The sequence below is a fragment of the Echeneis naucrates genome, chromosome 2 (genome assembly GCF_900963305.1).
Source record: "Echeneis naucrates chromosome 2, fEcheNa1.1, whole genome shotgun sequence".
Taxonomy (NCBI): domain Eukaryota; kingdom Metazoa; phylum Chordata; class Actinopteri; order Carangiformes; family Echeneidae; genus Echeneis; species Echeneis naucrates.
In genome coordinates, this window is record NC_042512.1 from 7,842,858 (window position 1) to 7,859,951 (window position 17,094).

At 40.0% G+C, this 17,094-nt stretch overlaps 1 non-coding gene across 1 annotated transcript; it reads right to left on the minus strand.

The window, feature by feature from the left end:
• Positions 1 to 16,259: 16,259 nt before the first annotated feature.
• On the minus strand, positions 16,260 to 16,331 carry trnag-gcc (transfer RNA glycine (anticodon GCC)). Its single transcript has one exon. It is a non-coding gene; the product is annotated as a tRNA-Gly (tRNA).
• Positions 16,332 to 17,094: the final 763 nt, after the last annotated feature.

Sequence of the window (17,094 nt, forward strand, 5' to 3'; positions counted from 1 at the left end):
TTCTCATTAAATCTTTTCACTGTTTGTATTTGACTGTTGTGAAGCTGCTTCCTGTTGGTTCAGCTGTTTGACTTTCATTTTCTAAACTTCTACTTTCTAAACCTTCAGCTCTGAACAGATGATGAAACATTGAACACTTTCAAGCAGGAACTTTGTCTCCTAAAGTCACATCTTTTATTCTTTACTCAGGTTGAAGAACTGCAGTTTGTCAGAGATCAGCTGTTCTTCTCTGGTCTCAGCTCTGAAGTCCAACCCCTCCCATCTCAAAGAACTGGACCTGAGTCACAACTGGTACCTGAAGGATTCAGGACTGAAGGATCTGTGTGGTTTTCTGAAGAGTCCTCACTGTAGACTGGAGACTCTGAGGTCAGACTCATGTTTTATTTCTGCTCTCAGATTAATATGATGTTACAGTTGTGGTGACTCTGACCTGCAGACAGGTTTATATTTCTGAGGGAAAATCCTCTTCAGGTTTTACACATTTAACTGTTAAATGGTTGAAAATAGCTTTTGAAAAAGTTTATTTCAAAGTGACATTAGAATGGAAAACATTGATCTAATGTTTTTGAAAGGGGACATTGTATATTAATTTTAAATTTTAAAATCTTATTTCAATGTTTCTTAGAATCATCCAAAATCAAAGAAATCAACACAAATATAAACCCCTTTGCCAACAAAAACACCTCTGAGGTGCTCATACACAGAACAACAAAACTGTAATGGGTTCACTCTCTCACCCAAGAATGGCACAAGTCTAGACTGGAACAGCTGAGAACTTTATTGACTACGTGCAGCAGCCCAAACAGACGGCAGGCAGAGGCAGAGTCTAGAGACAGGCAGCAGGTCAGGTTACCGGGGCAGAGATGAGGAGTAGTGGTCTGGGGCCGAAGGCAGGTTAGGCCCCAGGAGGTCCGTCGGGAAAGCTGAGCGTAATGCAAAGACAATCTGGCAGAGAGGCAGAGTGGAGGAGCTGGTTAAGGGGAGTCTGGGAGGAACAGATGAGTCTGTTTATCCTGATTAAGAGAGGTAAGCAGGCAGGTAGAGTGGGTGGTGGAGGGGAGAACCAGGAGTGGACTATGACAAAAACAAAACATGGATCTGACTTTCTACTTCATCCAGTTTGCATAGTGAACAAATCCGGTCTTCCTCAGGTGTGGCATTAAAGCTCCCTGTTTCTGGGACTAATGGAAGTGTTCCTGAACACAACTGTCCATAATGATCTTTGTCTTTTAGTTCACTTATTCTTAATGTAAGCTTCCACACTGTAAGTGTTCTTATTAAGACAGTAGGTTCTTCATTTTGGCTTCCTCCAAACATCCAGAGACCGTTTATCTCTCTGCTTTAGGAACAGTTTGTTTATAATATCTGTAATATCACATCATTGATGAATGAAAATATCAGAGAAATTATAAATATAGAATATTAATTGCATCCACATGTAACATGGCTCTGTTGGTTGAGTTTGGAATATTTCAGTCATAATGCCAATTTAGTTTGAATATCAAACAGATTGTCAGAACTAATGCTTTCATTTTCCAAGGAACTCTCCCACCTGGTCCATTATTAGAATAATAATGTTTACATTAACCACTGACCCCAAAGCAGTTACATGAATGTGCATGACCAACACACTGCAGCAGTGGAAATAAGGTGGCTCCAAACATACCTAATGTAAACATCAGCACCTCAGGAAAACATCCATTTTGCTGTGATTGTGTAGCAAAGCTTTAGTCCAATCAGCTGCAGTGGTTTGGTTCCACACTAAGATAAGGATTGGCTCTAAGGGCTGGTCTGCTGGGGGAGCAGTTGCCCCGTTGCCCTCCTCTCTCTGCTGCAGGAAACATGTTTGCTCCGTCTGCCTCGCTGATCTCCCAGCTATGTTAAATATCAGTCTCAGGATTTTGTGGACTGATATCAGATCATTCAAATGAAGATCAGTCAGAATCGGGAAAATCAACAATTTATTTATATATTTAATTTTGAACCCATCCTTATAATCCATTAAAGATGACATAGATCAGAATAGATTCTGCATATTTGAGTATGATTTCCACATTCAGCTATTCATGTTTCTTCAAATATATCATTAATGATGAGTTATGTTTTGTGTGTAGAACTTTTGGAGGTTGTGTAGTTGACAGTTTGACTGGTTTTAGAGTGGACTTACCTGCCAGAGCTAACAGATGGGGGCTCCAGTCAAACTTAAGTCGCACACTTCAGCCTCCAACAAACGTCACCATTGGCTGGTAAAGCTGTCAATCAAATGTATGTTTTTGATTGCCCTCCTCTCTCTGCTGCTAAAGTCACATCTTTTATTCTTCACTCAGGTTGATGAACTGCAGTTTGTCAAAGATCAGCTGTTCTTCTCTGGTCTCAGCTCTGAAGTCCAACCCCTCCCATCTCAGAGAACTGGACCTGAGTCACAACAACAACCTGAAGGATTCAGGACTGAAAGATCTGTGTGGTTTTCTGAAGAGTCCTCACTGCAGACTGGAGACTCTGAGGTCAGACTCATGTTTTATTTCTGCTCTCAGATTAATATGATGTTACAGTTGTGGTGACTCTGACCTGCAGACATCAGGCTGATATTATACTGATCCTCACTGAGGATCTTCATGCTGACGTCTGTTTTCTTCTTCTCTGGTTTAGTCCAGTCAGTGTGGCAGAGAAGTGTTGAACTACAGATTTAAAACTAAAAATAATAATAAAAATCCTTCAGTGTTTCAATGACAGGAAATATTTTTCCTCACTGACATGGACAAATATATATTCAGTGGGGTCAGAATCATTCACTCTCCAAATATTCGATTCGATTTGGATTTTTGGGGCTATGATTCGATTGTAAATTGATTCTTTATTCAAAATGATTTTCGATTCAAAACAACTTCCATTCATAGTAATTTCTGCTTCAATCTATAGGTGTGCAAAGGATCCTCATGATCTACTCCAGTCTGCTTTGCAAGACAAAATGATGAATGGAGACATTAAAGTGTCTTTTTCACATTTATTAAGTTTTAAACATTTATCCATGCTCAGATGGAATTGTTGTAACTGTTGTTTAATACAATATCACATATTGCTTTAATAGCAAAAATAAGTGTCTCTTTAAAAAAAAAAAAAAAAAAAAGCTCTTAAACATGCTGCCTTTTTAAATTTTAAGGAAAGTGCCTTTTCAAATGTGTGTGGACCACAACTGCTACTCTGAGCAGCAAGCTATAAAATAAGTCATGTCAAGCTCAGTAAAAACCAAAATGAGTCAGAATCTTTGCCTGCAACGAGGACGGGGCCTGTTCAATCTCTCTTTCCTCCATTATTGTAGTTTCCTCCTTGTTTTGGTGCATGTGTATGTTCCAGAACCAGCTCTGTGGTGACGTCAGACAGCGTCTTTGTCAGCATTGTTTTATTTTTTAAATCGATTTTGAGAAATTTTTAATGGATTCTGAATCATAGTAAATGAGAATTGTGATTCTTATATTAATCGTTTTTTGTTTTTTTTCTTTGGGTACAGCACTAATATTCAGTGTTTTCCTGTTCCAACACGACTATAAAGTCATGTGACTCAAGCAGACTGAAAGATTCAGACCAAACTCAGCATGTTAAACGTGGTCACTGCTGAATTAAGTGAAAATGTTCCAGATGTTGTGAATCATGTGTTGATTTGATGAAACATTGAACACTTTCCAGCAGGAACTTTGTCTCCTAAAGTCACATCTTTTATTCTTTACTCAGGTTGAAGAGCTGCAGTTTGTCAGAGATCGGCTGTTCTTCTCTGGTCTCAGCTCTGAAGTCCAACCCCTCCCATCTCAGAGAACTGGACCTGAGTCACAACAACGACCTGAAGGATTCAGGACTGAAGGATCTGTGTGGTTTTCTGGAGAGTCCTCACTGCAGACTGGAGACTCTGAGGTCAGACTCATGTTTTATTTCTGCTCTCAGATTAATATGATGTTACAGTTGTGGTGACTCTGACCTGCAGACAGGTTTATATTTATGAGGGAAAATCCTCTTCAGGTTTTAACATTTAAACTGTTAAATGGTTGAAAATAACTTTTGAAAACGGAATTTCACTCATTTGAACATAACATTTTGAATTTCACACAGTTTATATTCACAATGTTGACAGTTTGAGTCAGTTCAGGTTATTTACAGTGTTGTTTCATTTTCTCATTAAATCTTGTCACTGTTTGTATTTGACTGTTGTGAAGCTGCTTCCTGTTGGTTCAGCTGTTTGAATTTCATTTTCTCAACTTCTCCTTTCTAAACATTCAGTTCTGAAAAGAATGATGAAACATTGAACGCTTGCAAGCAGGAACTTTGTTTCCAAAAGTCACATCTTTTATTATTTACTCAGGTTGGAGAACTGCAGTTTGTCAAAGATCAGCTGTTCTTCTCTGGTCTCAGCTCTGAAGTCCAACCCCTCCCATCTCACAGAACTGGACCTGAGTGAGAACAACCTGAAGGATTCAGGACTGAAGGATCTGTGTGGTTTTCTGAAGAGTCCTCACTGTAGACTGGAGACTCTGAGGTCAGACTCATGTTTTATTTCTGCTCTCAGATTAATATGATGTTACAGTTGTGGTGACTCTGACCTGCAGACATCAGGCTGATATTATACTGATCCACACTGAGGATCTTCATGCTGACGTCTGTTTTCTTCTTCTCTGGTTTAGTCCAGTCAGTGTGGCAGAGAAATGTTGAACTACAGATTTAAAACTTAAAAAAAATAAATAATAAGTCTTTCAGTGTTTCAATGAATATTGTATTACAATGACTATTTTTCTTCACTTACATGGACAAATATATATTCAGTGGGGTCGGAATCATTCACTCTCAAATAATTTGATTCGATTTGGATTTTTGGGGCTTTGATTCGATTCAAAATTGATTCTTTATTCAAAATGATTTTTGATTCAAAACAATTTGATTCATAATGATATCTGCTTGAATCTATAGATGTGCAAAGGATCCTCATGATCTGCTCCAGTCTGCTTTGCAAGACAAAATGACGAATGGAGACATTAAAGTTTCTTTTTCACATTTATTAAGTTTTAAACATTTATCCATGCTCAGATGGAATTGTTGTAACTGTTGTTTAATACAATATCACATATTGCTTTAATAGCAAAAATAAAAGTGTCTCTTTAAAAAAAAAAAGAGCAGTTAAACATGCTGCCTTTTAAATTTTAAGGAAAGTGCCTTTTCAAATGTGTGTGGACCAAAACTGCTACTCTGAGCAGCAAGCTATAACATAAGTCATGTCAAGCTCGGTAAAAACCAAAATGAGTCAGAATCTTTGCCTGCAACGAGGACGGGGGCTGTTGAATCTCTCTTTCCTCCATTATTGTAGTTTCCTCCTTGTTTTGGTGCATGTGTATGTTCCAGAACCAGCTCCGTGGTGACGTCAGACAGCGTCTTTGTCAGCATTGTTTTATTTTTTAAATTGATTTTGGGACATTTTGAATTGATTCTGAATCATAGTAAATGAGTTTTTTGTTTTGTTTTTTTTTCTTTGTGTACAGCACTAATATTCAGTGTTTTCCTGTTCCAACACAACTACAAAGTCATGTGACTCAAGCAGACTGAAAGATTCAGACCAAACTCAGCATGTTAAACGTGGTCACTGCTGAATTAAGTGAAAATGTTCCAGATGTTGTGAATCATGTGTTGATTTGATGAAACATTGAACACTTTCCAGCAGGAACTTTGTCTCCTAAAGTCACATCTTTTATTCTTTACTTCGGTTGGAGAACTGCAGTTTGCAGTTTTAACTTTGGAAAACAGATTTTTATTAAATTGAAAAAGACTTTTTAATTGCATGCAGTTTATCACTGTCTTGTATTTTTGAAAGGGGACATCATATATTCATATATATTTGTATGTTAGTCATTCATAAAAATGTCCAAACCACATGGATTTATAAGACATATTTAATCATCCAGTGGCTGTTGTAACAACCTAAACTCTCATATCTGTATATATACATACACAGATACATTATTTTCCTTTTCTCAAGTCATAATGGTACATTTTAAACAAAACAATCAACCAAAAAAAGTATTTTGCCTTCTTTCCCAAACCACAGAAATAAAATCACCTTCCACAAGTCCCTTCACTAAAACATAATTCGCTCTGAACAGATGACAAAACACTTTCAAGCAGGAACTTTGTCTCCTAAAGTCACATCTTTTCTTCTTCACTCAGGTTGGAGAGCTGCAATTTGTCAGAGATCAGCTGTTCTTCTCTGGTCTCAGCTCTGAAGTCCAACCCCTCCCATCTCAGAGAACTGGACCTGAGTCACAACAACCTGAAGGATTCAGACCTGGAGGATCTGTCTGATCTTGTGGAGAGTCCAGACTTCAGACTGGAGACTCTGAGGTCAGTAGAGTTGGACTCAGTTCATCTTCCTTTCAGTAATATTGTTTAAATCCAGTATCTGAGCAAAGACTCTGTTTCCTGTGCAGCTGTGAGCGGAGAACAAATAGATTTCAGAATTAGACAGAAAAACAGAGAGAAAACAGTCAGCCAATCAGATCAGTCAAACAGCTATTGTGATCATGAGAGAACTCAGAGACGTTCAGATTCTGAATCTGGAAGCACTGCAGCTTAGTGGTTAATGCTGTCACCCCACAATAAGAAGGTCACAGGTTCCTGTTTCCTGTGAACCTTCAAACTCCTCAGTGAAGCTGTGAGAGGAGAACAGAAAAAGATTTCAGAATTAGACAGAAAGACAGAGAGAAAACAGTCAGCCAATCAGATCAGCCAGAGGACTGTTGTGATCATGTGACCATCAAATGAAGCAGATTCCAGCTGAAGAACTCAGAGATGTTCAGATTCTGGTCCTCGTCCATCAAACTGTCAGATCTGAGCTGAGACTGTTTGTTCTCTGATCAGGTTCATCTGTCACAGCTCTGAGATCAGTCTGACTGAAAGCTGCACATCACTGATCTTCTTTCATCACACTGTCACCATGTGGTCTTTCTGCAGACCAGAATCCTGTCTGTCTGTCTGTCTGTCTGTCTGTCTGTCTGTCTGTCAGTCTGAGTCTCTCAGTTTAAATGGACCTTCAGTAAATCATCAGTAAAGTGATGAACCTTCATGACTCAGCTCTTTATCTCCACTGTGGACTCAGAGAAATGTGCTGAGTCAGCAGACTTGAGGTCTGTGAGTTTCCAGCTCAGTGTGTTCACTCCAACACGTTAACATGAGCTGAGAGGAAGCAGCTGCTGCACATCTGGACTGAACAGGACTGAAGTCCCTGCAGGTCTTTATGCTGGATCTGCATCACTGACTGACAGCTGATGGACAGAGTCAGGAAACACTGATGGATCTGCTCTCTTCTTCTCTACACAGGTGGAAGTGGTGGCTGTGAAGAGGAAGTTGTGTGTTGATGGAGGATCAGCTGCTTCCTGATGATCCAGATGTTGCAGCAGCAGCTTGTCCAGACTCTGGACCATGTTCCTGGGAGGTGGAGAGGAGAGCTTCATCCAGCAGAGACTGACAGAGGAATCAGAACTGGTCTGAGAACAGAGTCCAGTCCACCATGATCCCAGAGACTCCTCAAGTCCTCCTCTCCTCTCAGCCAGCTCCTCCAAACTCCACCTGGGGTTTAGGTTCAGCTTCTTCTGGACCCTTTGGGCTGCTTTGGGAACATTTCTAGAAGCATTACTATATAAAAGATGTCATTTTGTTGTGAAACATGTGACTGTCAGTCAGCACTTTTTAAATCTGTGTTTTCTTTCCTTCATTAAAATGAAGCATATATATTTTTTGTGTTCTTATCTAAAATATATATTTTTTTTTTAATCCACATATGGCAAAAAATTTTTGTCAGTAAATAAAAGTATGCTGAAAGGGCAGAACTCAAGAGAGGACACTGCAGTTGCGTAGTTCATCTTTGGAAAGGACAATTTTTAATCAGTGTACTAAATTATTTTTAGGAGACAAACATAACATCCTGTTTTAATCTGAATGTCTGTGTGTATGTATTTATGTGTGTGTGGATGATGATGTGGCCTGTTTGGGGGTCTCATCCTGATTATTATTTTTTTAATGTGTGAAGCACTTTGTGGAACGTTGTTTTTTGTTCGAAAGGGGCTGTATAAATAAACTAAAGTTTAAAGTAAGGATTGATTCGTTGGTTGGTTAATTGAATGACTGATATAGTGATATAATACAGTCCAATAATGTTCTAGCGGAGTCGTGCAGCAGACTCTCAGCTCAGTGTGTGAATGTGCTGCTGCTGAACTGGGACTCATGAGTCCCACTCTGAACCAATGAGTCATGAATCATGAGTCTGACTGTGAACCAGTCTACAGTATGTGCTGTGGGTGAGTGACAGCTCATAGCGGGGAGGGAAAGGGAGTGAAACAGCAAACCAGAGCTGCTGCTTTTCCTCCTTCTTTCTATATGAACATGAGCACCATGATGCACACTGCTGTGTTCTCATATCAAGCTCATGTTCACCTTCTTTCTTTCACAGGGAGAACATGAAAGAAGCTGAAGCTGAACTCAGCCTTCCAACTTTAGTGCTCCGTGTCACAGACTGATCCATTTTCTGACGTTATAGTCCACACCAGGCTGCAGCCTCTCTGTGTGACACTTTGTTCATCATTATTTTCACACTTTAGTTCCTGCTTCTTTTCATTTAGGCTCCATGTAGGCTGTTCATGATGACTTTGTTTGTGTGTGGCTGTTTTCTTCTGAATGTGGGATCTCTGTCTGAATGAAAGTTTCACAATCACTGCCTCAGACTGCATTCAGAAGGAATTGTTGAAGTCATAGAAGCTGAAGAGTTGATGATCAGAGGCTGACAGCTAAAGGAAGCTAGAATGCACACTGCTCTCTGACAGAGTCGGCCTCCCTCCACATTTAGGAGGCTTTTTCACTTCTTACAACAGCTGACAAAGGGCTCATCTGGGATTTGAACCCCGGACCTGTCACACCCTGAGCCAGAATCATCCTGATTGTTCCTGGAATGGTTTGGTTAGTCAGAGTGTGTCTGTGTGTGTTCTTGTCTCTCTGAGTGGTTGGAAATGAAAATGGAGATCGGTAGAAGCAGATGACTCTGAGGATGAATGAATGTTTCACTGACAACATCAACAACTGTTTGCTCACCTCTATGAGGCTGTGTGACGTCACTGGAGATCAAAGACGGAAGCGTCAAAGAGTCAGACGGAATGGCGCATGCGCACGAAGAAGCTCACATTGTCTCGCGAACGAATGAAGTGAAACACAAATCAGCTGTTATTAGACAAATAAGTGTCGTTTAATTGAACTAAAACCAAATCTGTTGGTTTGTTCCTCCTTCTACTTATTAAAATGCGTCTTTTCCTGCTTTCGCTCAATTTTGGAATCACAGACTGAGCGAAGCGTCGCACCTCGTCCACTGTGTGTGTGTGTGTGTGTGTGTGTGCTCTCTCTGCTGGTCTGAGCTCTCAGTTCATTTAAATACTTTGTTGGATCTGTCTGTCTGTATCATGTCAGAAACTCTGAAACACTCTGAATTTCTTTAAAACACGCTGGATTTACTGATATGAAAGTTTCCATGATGGATTATTATAGAAAGATATCAGCTTTAATGTAAATACATTGTTGTATATTAATACAGAAATTATAATAATCATCTGTGAAAGGCCGCTGATACTTGGAGATTCATGACATCATGGTAAAAGGTGTTAAATAAGCATTGGTGGTTCAGTGGTAGAATTCTCGCCTGCCACACGGGAGGCCTCCACCACACTGTGACTTTGTGAAACAGCCAGTGGAGCCCCCTGGTGGTCAGTAGAAGTGCAGCCCCTCTGAGCTGGTGGCAGACCAAGGCTTCAGTCTGCACACATCTTCCACATGTGATGGCACACACACTGTGTATTGTGGCAACATCCGTCCCCTCAGAGAGAATCTGCTCTTTAACCCTCCTGTCGTTTTCACCCCCCGCCCCTTACTTTAGTGTTCCTGCTCTGTTTTATACGGTGGCCGGTAAGTGCAAAACTAAATTACAAAGTGCCAAACACTTTTACAAAGCGTGAAAATAATTTACATGTTGAGAAACATTTTTACATTTTATTCAACAAAATTACACACGAAAAACACTTTTACCACGGATAAAACAAATTCACATTTTAGAAAACAAATTTCCAAAAGAAATCTTCCGGAAGGGGAATGTACCAAATGCCGGAAGTGATCCAGAAGAAGATTGACTGTGAGCTCAAAATGTTTGTATCGGATTGTGTGCCGGGAAAACTTTGCAGGCATAGATTAAATTATGTTTTGGCCGTTTTGTGGAAACAACTTGAGCCAATTTACGCGGTTGTGTTTTCCGTGTGGACGATCTGTAGAATGTTTAACGTTGATGAACGGACCAGACGGAAGGAGCACGCGCACAGGAGACATCTAATAAACAGCCGGAAAATGCTAAACAAGCTAAGTGTAGCATCGCGCTAACTAGCTGAAGCCGCTGTCAGACATGCAGTGAATTAAAATGTACCGTTTCATTTAGCAGCCAATCGTTGTCTTCACGGAATAGCAACGCGTTTAGTTAGTATGCGTTGCTAGTTTTTATTTATTTTTTTTGTTTTAGGCTTTCGGTTATGCTAAATGCACAATTGTTGCTGATTGTTTTAGCTGCTGCTAACTTTCTGTTTTGATACGGAACTCCGTTCATTCCAGCAGAACAACCATGAACATCATATAAACAATTCATGGAGGACAGAAAGTCAAAGTCAAAAGAACTGTGGGCCGAAAGGAAACAGGTCCAGGTACGTGTGTGGATATATCTGTGAAATATGGAAGTAAATATGTGTGTGTGTGAAATGAATGATATCTTTTTGTTATTTTAGCAGATAAACATGGATTGATGGCGCCACATGGAGCTGATTTAAAAGCTCAGAGAGGGAAAACACTCCCATTATATACAGATCCGGAGGTAGCAGCACCTGATCTACTGAAGCAAGCTGTCCAAGAAATGAGAACATTTAACAAGAAGATGGATGAAGGAGCAGACCTTCTTTTGTATCCAGACTGTTCAGAGGTGCTCCATGTGCCTGGGTCAGAAAGCCCATTCAAACTGGCAGAATATAAAAAGGAAATAGGAAAGGCACTTTTTTCATTTGCCTAGAAACACACTTTAGAGGAGGTTTGTGGATCTCTTCATTCAATATTTTTACATATTTATTTACTCTGATGTAGCATAATTAATAATGTGTTGTTAGTTTTTACTACAGAGGTTGATACATCAGACTCTGATTCTGAAATTGTCATCACATCGAGGAGCACAGCTGAATTCAATGCAGCTGACACTGTGGTACGTTCATTTTTACATTTTGTACTTTCAGTTTTTTTTTTATTTATTTATTGACAGGATATGCATTTGGTTTCAAGCATTAAGTCTAAGAACCAAGTCTTGATTATTTGGCATTTACTATTCCAATCAGACACCCTGATAACCTTTCACCATTGATATATACTGTATGTGGTGAGGGAACAATAATGGAAGCTGTTTAAAGTTGCTGACAATTGTGTGCTTTTCTTCTCAGGTTTTTGAACCAAAAAAACACAGTTCTCCCAAACGCAAACCTGAAGATAAAGGGTAGGTATTAGTTTTTACAAAAGAAGTCATTTGTCTTTAAGTTGTTGATGTGATTGTGATGAACATGTGGTAGAAAATATCATACGTGTGATATAATTTATAACAAAATCATCTTATTTATAAATCTTATGGTTCCTCTCTACCTCTAAATGTTACTCAAAGCTCTGTTATACTCTGTATCATAAAGTTCATCAGTTTATCAATTTTATCATGTTTCAGAGATTCATCCACAGCTCAGCCTGGACAGGTATTAAGGCAGATTATGGCAGCCTGATGTTCTTTGCTTTCAGTGTGTTGTTTCAGACATTTTCATTTGTTTTTCAGACAGTAATATCTGACACTGAGGATCTGGATCCACCTGAAACAAATCCAGTCAGGAGTACTTGCTACAGGTAAGTAAAAAAAACAACAGCGACTCACTCAATTTAATTTTACTTTATTGATTACCTGGGAAAGATATTTGCATTTGTAAGATGTTCAACATATTCTGAAACCTGTGACATGCTGGTAAAATTCACAGATGATGCTGCTGTTTTGGAAGAAGGAATTGACACAGGTGGGCTGAGACAAGAGTTTTTAACTCTACTGATGAAACATCTGAAAGACCGGCCCATTTCTGATGGACCAGAAGGACATCCGTTCTTGGTGTACAATGCAAATGGTATGAACAGAGTTAGATGTAAACAACACTAATGGTTAATGATCATTAACTTTATATATCACATGACACGCTTTGTTGCTTGAAGTATTTTTCAAAAACATTTACCCTGCCAAGTGCAAAGCAAGACACAGAGTTCTTCTTTAAATCAGTAATGTTCAACACACAACCATTTTTACTCATTTCTATATGTTTGGGTGGATAGTCATTTTAGAAAACAGTGAAGTTTCTTTAGGTCATTTAAATGTGAAACAATGTTTGTGGTCACTTTTTAGATTCAAAGATGGTCTTTCAGCTCTTCAGTTTCTGACTGCACTGCAGCAACAGCCTACTTTGCTGGCCCCTGTCCTGTGCCACTCTGAAAAGCCACTCACTGGTCTGGAACTTGAGACTCTTCAAACCTGACCTCAGTCCATCAGGAAGTAACAGGAGACTAAAAAAGTCAAACTTTGGGCTACTGGGCGGACTGTGTCTTTGATTGTGAAGGTTTGGAAATCACAAAATTTTATAATTTGCTGAGAAAATACATTGCCAAGATGTAACTGAAGGTTTTTCTTTGCAGAAGGTCAGGCTGCTGTGTCTCTGGAGGATGTTTTGATGTTTGCAGCTGGGCTGACTTCACCTCCCCCGTCCGGATTGGAACCATCGCCAAGAACAGAGTTCCTGGATGACTCTCCATTCCCAGTTCCCAATACATGTTCAAACACATTGAAATTAGCACTCATAGATTCACACACTTAAGTCACACAAGGACTTGTAACTGTAACTTGTAATTGGTAACTGGATCACCCCTCGAGACCAGACTCCGAAAAGGTGTTTTTTTTTTTTTGTTTTCCCTCACAGTTAAGATTTCCACTGTTAAGTTTCAGACAAAACACATTATTTCAAGAAGTTTTGTATTCCATACTTATAAAAATATAGGACTCATTACTTTGCTATAATTTTTATCAACTGATTTCAAACTCAGCAAAAATGAAGCTGTGACACTTTGTGTTCAGACAGACTGCAGTGTTCCACCACTCCAAATCAGATTTCATAGTTTGTCATTCACTTTTCCTTGTGATGTTTCCAAATGATTCTGGTACCTGTTCATCTGAAGAAATGAAACAATGGGAATGCAAATGTTATGTTGACAAACAATAAAAAAATTGCAAATATTTCCTTCTTATTGCATCTGTGATAGATTGGAAAAAATTCATAACCAAACTATTTTAAAACAGAAAATTGCATGTTTTTCAGTCATGGCAATATTTGATTCTATTCTGTGTTACTTGTCTAATACCAAATCACAGCACAGTCATCTCATGGCTCTTGACATTTATATTAAAAAAATTAATTAATTTAAAAAATAAATAAAATAGAAATAGGACAGAAACCCCAATGAACAAGCACTTGATAATGCAGGAAGGGAAAATTCCCTTTGTCACTGACTCACAGCTGAGCAGTTTCTTTCAGCTTCATGTACAGTTCTGTTGCAGACTCCCAGTTCTCTGGCTTCTGTAGTTGTTTGTGCTCCATAACAAAGTCAAAGTCCTCCTGCATGTTTGAGTCCCCACATGGAGCTATTGACAGGCTCGCCTCTGGAACAGCATCCAAATCAGCTGGTTCAATCTCAAATCCAGTCTGTGGAGCCAAATCTGTGTTAGATACAATAAATAGCATTTATATTATTTATTTACATTTAGGCAATAAATGTCGCAAAAATGATAAAAATAAAAACAAAACATGGAATATCCATTCATCACCAATATTACCTGTGTGGTCAGCAGCACAGTTCATTGGATATGACGCTGTTCTGGAAGTGTGAATCCTGTGACTGTTCCACAGTCTCACACACTCATCCAACATCACCATAGCAACATCTCAGAAGGCACTGATGCTCATGGCTCCCGTTGAAGTATCCAGCAAACAACTCCATCCAGAACAGAGACCTATAGAAATGGATAGAATCCGAAGTAAATATATATTATTAGTAGAAGTGGGACTCCATAAAAAAAAATTCAAATTCATTAAAGGCTTTGTAATGAATGAATTGAAATGAACGCGTTAAAGTCCCAGCCTCAGTTATTATATATGTTTAGAGGAGTTCATCTGAGATAGAACATAAAGATAAAAATCAAATGAAAGGTTCGTCATAATAAAATGACTTCATGAAGGCCACTTACCTTCCCCTTCTAAATATGGCCCACCAGGATTCAACACGCTGCTTATTCGTGGATGAGCCATACATGTGGCTGGACGGCCCAGAGCAGCAGTCATCATGATGGAGGCGTAGGGGAGACTGAATGGCAGCCATAATGCCATTCTCCGTGCCACAATCAGTCCTCAGTCTCATGAGAGGAGATTCTCAGCGATCACTGTTGGCTTCTTGTTATTTGTCGGTCCACATTGGAGCCACAGCACTTTAGGTGAAAAAATCCATCCATGCGTCCTGAGAGAGCCAGTTTATCAGAACCATCTGCATGCCACATACAGTTCGCTCCCATTGAGTAGCAGCTTCTTCTTAGAAACCTTCTGCGTGCTCTCTCATTCATCACATCATCTCTCTTCACTCGAAGATTGGACTTTTGTCTGAGTACCTGCCACATCGTCCGATAGCCAAACAGTTGTCCAGGTCCACGAAGTTCCAACCTGATGGCGTTTGGAGAGGAATCATCCTTTGAAGAGTCCGCAGGCTGATGTTTGCACCGTGTAAACTTCACATCATGCTTCAGTAGATCAGGTGCTGCTACCTCCGGATCTGTATATAATGGGAGTGTTTTCCCTCTCTGAGCTTTTAAATCAGCTCCATGTGGCGCCATCAATCCATGTTTATCTGCTAAAATAACAAAAAGATATCATTCATTTCACATACACACACATATTTACTTCCATATTTTACAGATATATCCACACACGTACCTGGACCTGTTTCCTTTCGGCCCACAGTTCTTTTGACTTTGACTTTCTGTCCTCCATGAATTGTTTATATGATGTTCATGGTTGTTCTGCTGGAATGAACGGAGTTCCGTATCAAAACAGAAAGTTAGCAGCAGCTAAAACAATCAGCAACAATTGTGCATTTATCATAACTGAAAGCCTAAAATCATAAAAAATAAATAAATAAATAACAACTAGCAACGCTTACTAACTAAACGCGTTGCTATTCCGTGAAGACAACGATTGGCTGCTAAATGAAACGGTGCACTTTAATTCACTGCATGTCTGACAGCGGCTTCAGCTAGTTAGCGCGATGCTACACTTAGCTTGTTTAGCATTTTCCGGCTGTTTATTAGATGTCTCCTGTGCGCGTGCTCCTTCCGTCTGGTCCGTTCATCAACGTTAAACATTCTACAGATCGTCCGCACGGAAAACACAACCGCGTAAATTGGCTCAAGTTGTTTCCACAAAACGGCCAAAACATCATTTACTCCATGCTGCCATAAACTTTCACTCCGCAAAGTTTTCCCGCCACACAAACCGATACAAACTTTTTGAGCTCACAGTCAATCTTCTTCTGGATCACTTCCGGCATTTGGTACATTCCCCTTCCGGAAGATTTCTTTTGGAAATTTGTTTTCTAAAATGTGAATTTGTTTTGTCCGGGTAAACGTGTTTTTCTTATGTAATTTTGTTTAGTAAAATTTAAAAATATTTCCCAACATGTAAATTAGTTTCACGCTTTGTAAAAGTGTTTGGCGCTTTGTAATTTAGTTTTGCACTTACCGGCCACCGTATCAAACAGAGCAGGAACACTAAAGTAAGGGGCGGGGGGTGAAAACGACAGGAGGGTTAAAGAGCAGATTCTCTCTGAGGGGACGGATGTTGCCACAATACACAGTGTGTGTGCCATCACATGTGGAAGATGTGCGCAGACTGAAGCCTTGGTCTGCCACCAGCTCAGAGGGGCTGCACTTCTACTGACCACCAGGGGGCTCCACTGGTTGTTTCACAAAGTCACAGTGTGTTGGAGTCTATCAGGGTATTTTCCAAGCAGCACTGTGTTTCTAACATCTGGATGTTGGTAAAGAGTTACTCTGCATTGGCCGGGAATCGAACCTCCCGCCTCCCGCGTGGCAGGCGAGAATTCTACCACTGAACCACCAATGCTTACTTAACACCTTTCACCATTACGTCACAAATCTCTAGGCGTCCGCAGCCCTGTTTTTTATAATAATCCATCATGGACCGCTGGACACTTTCATATCAGTAAATCCACCGTGTTTTAAAGAAGTTCAGAGTGTTTCAGAGTTTCTGACATGATACAGACAGACAGATCCTGAGACCTCAGACCAGCAGAGAGAGCACACACACACACACACACACACACACACACACACACACACACACACACACACACACACACACACACACACACACACACTGGACGAGGTGCGCAGCTTCTGTGATTGCAAAAATGAGCGAAAGCAGGAAAAGACGCATTTTAATAAGTAGAAGGAGGAACAAACCAACAGATTTGGTTTTAGTTCAATTTAACGCCACTTATTTCTCATAACAGCTGATTTGTGTTTCACTTCATTCTTTCGCGAGACAAGCGTGAGCTTCTTTATGCGCATGCGCCGTTCCGTCTGACTCTTTGACGCTTCCGTCTTTGATCTCCAGTGACGTCACACAGTCACGTTTTGAGGTGAGTAAACGGCTGTTGATGTTGTCAGCGAAACATTCATTCATCCTCAGAGTCATCTGCTTCTACCGATCTCCATTTTCATTTCCAACCACTCAGAGAGACAAGAACACACACAGACACACTCTGACTAACCAAACCATTCCAGGAACAATCAGGATGATTCTGGCTCAGGGTGTGACAGGTCCGGGGTTCAAATCCCAGATGAGCCCTTTGTCAGCTGTTGTA